This window comes from Miscanthus floridulus, chromosome 4 (genome assembly GCF_019320115.1).
Source record: "Miscanthus floridulus cultivar M001 chromosome 4, ASM1932011v1, whole genome shotgun sequence".
Classification (NCBI taxonomy): Eukaryota; Viridiplantae; Streptophyta; class Magnoliopsida; order Poales; family Poaceae; genus Miscanthus; species Miscanthus floridulus.
Genome location: NC_089583.1, coordinates 65,489,308 through 65,497,953, shown reverse-complemented (window position 1 = coordinate 65,497,953; position 8,646 = coordinate 65,489,308).

The following is an 8,646-nucleotide window of genomic DNA, read 5'->3' as shown; positions in this document are numbered from 1 at the left end:
AAGATCCACTTTGAGTTCGACGCCTTTTTCAACTTCAAGAATTGAGGGACACCATTTCATTTTATCAACTCTTTAAATCTTTCATAGGACTAATTGCTGCAACATATCTCATTAAGATCACATTAGTCCCTAATTTGGATGTCATCAATACACCAAAACCCACATAGGGGGCAAATGCACTTTCACATGTCACCAAATATTTCCTTAAGAACATATGGTGCCAAGAGCACTAAAGATGAGCCTCAACTTCCTTGGTATCATCCTCAGCTCCAACTCCTCCCAAATGGCCAGTTTGAGGGAGGGGGGTATTTGTAGCCTCCCCACAAGAAACTAGCCGTTGGACAAGTCTCCAGCTTTCTACAGAGGCACCGGAACTTCCGATGACCCCATTAGAGTTTTTTTGATGACATCCACATGGACTAGCTGTTTGAAATCGACCGTTGGCTAGGCTCCTTTCTTCGGTGATCATTGGACAATTCCAGTGGCACCTAGAACACCTTTCTACATAGCCTTGGGTGAGCACTTCTTTCTCTGGTGCTTGCTTCCTGGTACCACCCGAGTTTTCCCGGTGAGTGGAAATCTTCTCGACAGAAACATCTTCACTTCACCTCTTTCTCCAATGCTCCTTGCATTGGCCACAACCCTATGCAAACCCAACCTGATGCCACTCTATCCAGTGCACTTCATAGGCATACACTGGACAATTCCGGTGCATACTAGCAATGCTCAAATAACTTTGTTTCTTGACGTCTTCTCATCCGAGCTTCTTCCATTTGATGTCTTGGACTTCTAGCATGACTTGTATGATCTTCCTTGAGGTGTTGATCACTTGATCTTCACGTCACCTAAGTCCAATCCATCCTTCTATCGAAATGAACTAAATCTTATGTAGTAGCAAACCATATTAGTCCATTTCATAATGTTGCCAATCAGCCACCAAAATCAACTATGGCCCTAGCATATGTGTAATTTTCCTTAGAATCTTCCTTTTTGGTGATTGATGACAACACAACCAAAGCAAGTAAATAACAAATACCAAGATTAAAACCTATCTACTTGCTTGAATGCGATGCAAGAGCAAGATACCAATTGAAGGAAAAGGATGATGCATTTTACCATATTGAATACCTTACCTTGCTCTTGCCGATTGAAATGTTCCCTTTAGGTGGCATTATGGACTTAAGGCTCCCCCTAACTCCTTAATCTACTACAACCATGAGGACTACATGGCTATGGTCTTGTCTTAGTACTTTGAACTTCTCTAGCTTGTTAGTGGTTACCCAAAGGTGCAAGAGGGGGAGGGGTGCCTTAATGGGTATAGGACATCCTCTGTTGTTGTGTGCGCTTCTGAGATGGCGTGTGCCATAGTGATAGGGGTTTCCTATAACTGCTGGGTAAATCCAAAACCTCGTGACTACTAACTTGTTAGGGGGACTCTGGAAAAGCTCGTAGGGAAATCCTGCAACACATTCTTGGGAAGTATGATATGAGAGTTATAGACCCTAGCATATGGGAATCATGAGTCATGAGTATACATATTCTTATTTAAAATTGATATATCAACCATGCTTTCGGTCATGAGGGGGCTAGATCCTTTCCAAGCTAGATTGTTACCATGGATGGTTTTGGCCTATGGGATGAATTTGTTGCAATCTATAATTACTCATACTTCGTGGCTTAAGCATAACTTAGTTACCGAGGTGGCAATAGATAAAACTTGACCAATTAAAAGTGTTTACCGTAGTATAACTATGTCTATCCTTCCTAAAAGTGCTCACCGTAGTATAACCATGTTTATCCTTTTGAGCTTTGCATAAACTTATGTTGTACTTGTTGAGTATGTTGAGCTCACACTTGCTTAATTAAATTCAACAAAATCCTCGATGAGTACCAGATCTCATGGGTTTTCTGAGGAGCACCAGGAGTGCTAAGCATATGTTTCCCCTAGTCAACTGTCCTGGTGGAGAATGGAGGTCCAAGAGAAGTTTAAGAATCGTTTTTTCTATGTTGTGTAAAACTTAATAATGTAACTAAATATTTGTGTTATATAATAAAACATGGTTTTTTATATATTTTTTTGTTTTTGTTGCCACATGTGGTGTGTGGACGTCCTAGACACATGGCAAGTGCTTGGTTTGCTTCACAAAACTGGGTGCTACATCCAACCTCTCAAGAAAAGGTAGTATTCATGCTCTCTCATCAGTCATCACTTTCTATCTCTTCCAGCTAACAATAAATTTAATGTGGAGATCCTTGAGCTAGCTGATTCACCCCTTTATTGGAGATGCCCACCCTCTCATTTGAGCTGATAATCTTATATTATTACAAGGGCGGACCCAGAGCCACTCGGCTGCTGAAACGTGTCGCATGCAGTCTGCAAAGAAGCATCGCAGAATGAAGTGCGGCCGGGCTTATATATATATAACGCGCGCGCCTTGATCGAACAAAGTACTAACAACCTAGCTCGGACTCGGAGCCAAAACATAGCTACTACTAGTACTACTAATAACCAGCAGGGATCAGGATTACGTACGGATGGGGAGCTGCTTCGGCGTTTTCAGGCGTGGCAAAGAAGCTCCTGCAGATGCAGGTGACAAGAAGAATGAGCTCCCCACCGGCACCGAGACCAAGGAGGGGGTGTCGACTACGGCAGCTCCACCTAGTGCTGCCGCAGCCGCAGGAGAAGAGGACACCCCGAAGCCGCAAACACCGGAGACGACCAACGGTGGTCTTCCTCGCGTGACATCTCGGCCTCCTCGTGCTCCCGATGTGGTGGTCTCTGTGGTGGTCACTGCTGCGCCGGCATAATGTCTGCCACCACCTGATGTTGGGTTTCTTTGATCGTGTCCAGTCCAGGAATGACCAACTACGCTTTTCCTTCCTTTGTTTGTTTGCGATATATATCGTGTGCTCGTCAAAAATCGGGTGAGTAGGGGCATGGTATAGATTCGTGGAGTTTGCGTTATTTGCTGTGCAGTGCAAGGTGCGTGCGTGTTGGTTGTATGCCTGCCCGGCAGTAGAGTTTAGTTGTGCTCGTTGTCGTATTTTTTTCCTTTTCGTTTGATAGTCTTCCAGAGCTAATTACTTGTATCTTTCTTCTATGTCAATAGAAACAGTGTTTTTTTTAAAAAGATAATGGATAGAAATGTGCCTCTATATCCATACATGCATATACACAGTCAAAGTTTACAAGAGTGTTTAGACTCCGAGCCATAAAATTGAGGTACGCAAAAAACAAAGAGCAATAAACTACGAGAGCTAGAAAGATTAAGCTTCCAACTTCTACGTTCTCGCTTCAAACTTACTTTAATCTTGTACAGTAGCAATCCATCGTATCTCGTTTACTTAGAAACACTTGATGTCAGGCCCAGGCCTCAAATTTTGATCTTGTGCTGTAGTAACCCTTCACATTCTTGTTTACTTAGAAACTCTTGATGTCAGGACGAAGCCACCAAAGTAGGTTATGGCGACAACGTGGACCTACACGCCTTTAAGAAGGAACACAATGTTGACCCGTCACTGCTGCCCATCCAAAATGGATGGGTTTTCACAAGCAAGATCCACGGCGAGAGAAGAGGTGGATGCCTAGACAGACGCCTCCAAGGAGGAATATGACGCCCAAAGGCTCCATCATCATGATCCCAACAAAAAGGCAAAAAAGGCTTTCACCTAGAACCCAACCCACTTCCAGTGACCCGCACGACCCAACGTTCATGGCTAAACGTCGACCATGACCACCATCGGACATGCCCTCATACCGATGATGCCACATGGAACACAGATCCATCCCCATCAGGAGCAGATTTGAGAACCCATGTAGCATCCGCTGCTGCCAACGCCCTGGATCACCGGCAATGCGACCGTGCTTGGGGACTCCATGGCCAGATCCACACCGCGGACACTAGCGTGGCATGCCAGACCTCCCTCGGTTAGCACAGCAAAGGGGCCATGGCCGCCCGCCGCCCACGACAGTACGTCATTTCAGAGATGCGCATCCTTAGAATACCCACCTCTATTAATAGTCATTTTAAAGATGGATATCTTAAGAAGTCCGCTTGTGTTAATCGACTAACAGAGGCAGCCACCTCTTTTAATAGTCGATTAATAGAGGCACCACCTTAGAGTGCCCGTCTCTGAAAATGATTAACACAAAGGCAGACGTTTGCCTAGAGCCTGCTTAACCATTTATGGTGGCAACTCCACAAAATGTTCGCCTCTATTAACTGGGGGCCTATCTTCTAAAATCCTTTATCTGTAGTAGTGTGTTCCCTGTACAATTGCCACCGAAACAAATAGCTTGGGGCACTACTCTAGACTCGTGAGAAATTACTGAGTCAAAACCTGACATCACTGCCAAAATCGAACCCGATAGAGGGTAATCAATAGTTATGGGCTTGCCTTCATTGTTGGTTCCCATACATGGTAGTGATAGGAAGATATCACTGCCAGGTTAAGGCTATACCGGATATCAGCATACTTTACCTGGCAGTGATATCACTGATGGGTTATGGCTCAACCCGGCAGTGATAGGGAGTTGCCATTTCACTCATCATCACATAGATGGGGACTACTGGTATTTTTTTATGTTCGAGTGAACAATTCTACAAGCGCATCATTATTCCAACATACCATTATTTATTTTGTCCATAGGGAAAGCGATGGCTAAGAGTATTAATAAATGATATATCCTAGTTACACCATGTCGTGGGTTTGGAACCGTGACAAGCATTGGAATTGTTCGTTTGAGGTCGGTGTGTGGGTCTTTTGTGGCTTGGACACTCAAAACATGGAAGGGACACAGACCGATTTATCCTGGTTTGGGCTTCTGAGCCCTACATCCACTAGTATAGTGATCTTTAAGAGAGATTGATAGGAGATCGCTCGGTGCTATCCTAGAGTTTGTCGGTGTTCTTCTTCGGTCCCTCTAAGTTGGGTCGAATCAGATCTCCTCCTCCTAACTAAGTTGGGTCCGATCCCCTCTAACTAATTTGGGTCTGATCCCCTTTAACATTGTTGGGTTTGATCCCTCTTCTCAAGGGAGCTATGCCTCCCCTTATATTCTAAGGAAGGTATGGTGTACAAGTCAATTCTATTCTAGTCTATGGTCTATACGTCGGGTGTATGCGTCCTCTGCTGCGGCATTGTTGGATGTCGCCTTGTTGTGTAGGGGGCAGCTGATAGTGCTGCAACTACTCCTTGACACCGCTGCCTCTGTTCTGGCACTTGACCGTTAGGGGCTGCCTGCTGCTATACGGCCTCCCCTGGATGAGCCTTCTCGAGCCTTCCTTGGTCTTATCCTGATGTGTCACTTCTGTTGTGTGATACTGCCAAGAGAGTGGCCGACAGGGCCTCGCATCTGTTGAACAAGTAGACCGTGAAGCATCTCCATACTTGTCAGGCTCTAGGTGCCTGATGGGTTCCTAAGCCGAATCCTGGCCTGTGGCTTAGAACGCCGGTTGCCACCCGGGCAATAGCCTAGGCGAGTGCTGGGTGGAGGTCAGGCTCGGGCCACCATTGTTTAGTAGCCCAAGGCTATGGCTGAGCCCTTGAGCCTTGAGTAGTGGCTTCAGGCACTCTCGGGTTCACCCTACCTCCTTCCAGAGGGTACGCACGAGCGTACCCCATGGGTATAGCCACTGAGCGATCCATGGGATCGGTCGGGGGCTCCGTTGGTCGGCTTCCTCTTTGCCGGGGCCTTAACATATCCTTATGTTACACTCTCATCACACCACAATTAAGCTGTCAAAGTATAGCGGGGGTAAGTTATAATAGGTAATGTGGACACCTAAGATAGAGATAACTCAAAGTATGACTAGTAAGGTATAGCTAGGTGGGAGGACAATGAGTAAGTATAACACTTCCTAAAATCTTTGTCTACTTATATGGTTCTAACTTAGCAAGACAAGTTATCTCAAGCAAGGACAATGTTCATATATAATTGCACATGGGGACAACTAGATGAAGCTTAGGAACAGAAAGGAATGAGAAAGGTGCTAAACCTCCGAAACGGTGGAGGGTTTACGTTTTAATAACTTGCCAGGACATGGTGGAATATAGAGATTAGACAGGGCTATCACCTGCTGACTGCCACAAACAAACCGTGGGGTTAGACACAAATACATGTAAGCGTATAATCTAGACACCACGTCTAAACTTATCCACTGTTCACCTAAACGACCATTTAGCCCATTTAAATACCATGTAAACACTACCCGGTAGTGTGCCGTTGCTGTTTAATCACCCATTTACCCTGTTTAATTGTCCGCTTAGCCCATTTAATGGACCATTTAGCCCAAATAATGGCTAAACAGTAGGTGTCTGACTATTTACCGTTTAGCGTTTAGGGAAACACTGACTATATCTTACTGCTTGTAGCTGTGCTTACACTGATCAACTAGAGGCACCAGGTAAGATGGGCTATGATTGGGTGCAAAGGTATACTACCACTATCTTAGGAACCATACAACTATGACTATACTAATAACCACTACAACATAACAAATATGTTGTAATAAAGTAAAGCACTAAGGCAAAGTAGGGAAGATATAAATATAATAAGATAACTAAAAGTCTTATTAAAAAGAGAAAGGATACAAGAGTTATACCAGACTTTCCAAAAGACAAAATCTAAAAACCCAAGACTAGCTTACTTTAACTCCTGCACAAAACTATCCTACTAGTACTAAGAATGTAGTGGAACTTTTCTCTTCTTCTTGAATAGTTTGTCTTGGAAGTGAGGGGTACCCCCATATATAGGTGGGCCCATGGATCCAAGTGCTTCTCATGTAATCCCTTGGATCAAACCACCATAAAATTAATGGAAGTGATCAACCATGGTTGTGCTTCCTTGCATGACCAGAGTAAGGCGGTGGAGGGATGTCGAGGGTTGGGCGACCCTTGGGGGGTCCACTACTATGTTAACGGTTTTCACAAATGGCCATAACCACCAAAATATAGATTTCCATAGGCGGACAGCCTGCTCACCTCTGGATTAGCATCACTGTTAGTCAGTATTTCCAGAGGTAGTTATAGTAGATTAAAAAAATAAAAAATGAAAGCCCTATGGTGAGCCCATCCTACTCCAAGGCCCGCCACAATGGCGCCGAGCTCGCTCCTAGCCATGCCACCACCATTGAACCCTACACCTTGCCATCGCCAAGCACTATAGAGAGAGAGAGGATGAGTGAAGAAGATGAGTCGAAGGCGAATCTCATGAGATCCGCGTGCATTGGTCTTGCCAAGAGTGGATGAGGCTTAACTCATTGGATCTAGGGGCACCACTGCTGCAGCCGAGATTCCATCTGATTGCCTTCTCTTTGCTCAGATCTGCCCCTCCTCACATCGAGATCATCCATCGCAGGTGAAAGCCCTAGTTTGGTTTTGGATAATTGATGAAACCTAGTGTACTAACCCTTGTCATTAAGTATTGTATGTGAGATAGGGTGGTACACACCAAGTGATGGAGCTAGATGATGGTCATGGTGATGATGGTGACCAAAAGAGATGACCAAGTGCTCCAACTTGAAAAAGAAGAAAGAGAAAAATAAAAACCAAGTGTTGATCAAGGCAAAGGTATCAAATAGGTTTTTGTTTTGGCACTTAAGACACCATAGAGGGTGTGAGTATATTTAGGATCGATAGCCATACTATTCAGAGGGGAAAACCTTGGCTAAGCGGTTATTGAGAGCCACTAGGTGAAATGATTCTTGCATATGCATTAGGACCTAGTGTGCTAACATCTAACCCTTGAAAAATGCTTGGAAAATGCTAACACATGTGCGCACAGGTTATACACTTTGTGGTTAGCAACTTGGAAGCAAGGGTGAAGTGTTTGAGATGAAAGAAAAAGAAAAGGAGGAGACTGTCAGGACCTGACCCTGGCTTTGTTAGTGATCGAACCCTGATAGACCGAGTCTGTTCATTAGTTGAACTGAAGCCGAGGGGCTGAGTGATGACCAGACCTGACGTCTGGAAAGGACCGAACCCGAGGCTGAGGGTCTGGTTGTGCAGCTGGAGGTGCACAGGTGACGTGGAGAGGACTAGACCCTAAGGGTGAGTCCAGTCATGTATGACTAGACCTAGTCCGAAGGGACCTTGCTCCACTCGTTGGGACCGAACCCAATGGTGGAGAGTCTAGTCATGCTGACTGAACGTGCGGGAATGAACTCTGTGAGGACCAGACCCTGAGGGGAGTCCGGTCATCAGGAGCCCGATCTGATCATATTTTCGTGCTCTGGGAGCTTACTAGAAATGACCGGACCCTGAGTAGCGTCGAGTCCTGTCGCTGCTTAGGTGAGTCCGGTCACAACTTAACTGCGCAAGTGAACGTTAAGTGACCGTTGAGATCTAACGTGTGGGATTCAAACAGAGGACATGTGGACAACTAAGGACGACCAGACCCTGAGGACCGGACCCTGGCCAGAGTTCGGTCAGCTCTGCGAGGGCCCAATGGCTAGTTGAAGTTTTGGACTTCTATAAATAGCTTAGGGACAGCTCTAGCTCACTCTCTTGCACATTTTAATCAGTGATACATCCTTGTGAGCTAAAGCAAACACCTCCCGCTCATCTCCATCATTAATTCATCATCTAAGTGAGATTGGGAGTGATTGCTAGTGCATTTGCTTGAGCGATTGCATCTAGTGGCAC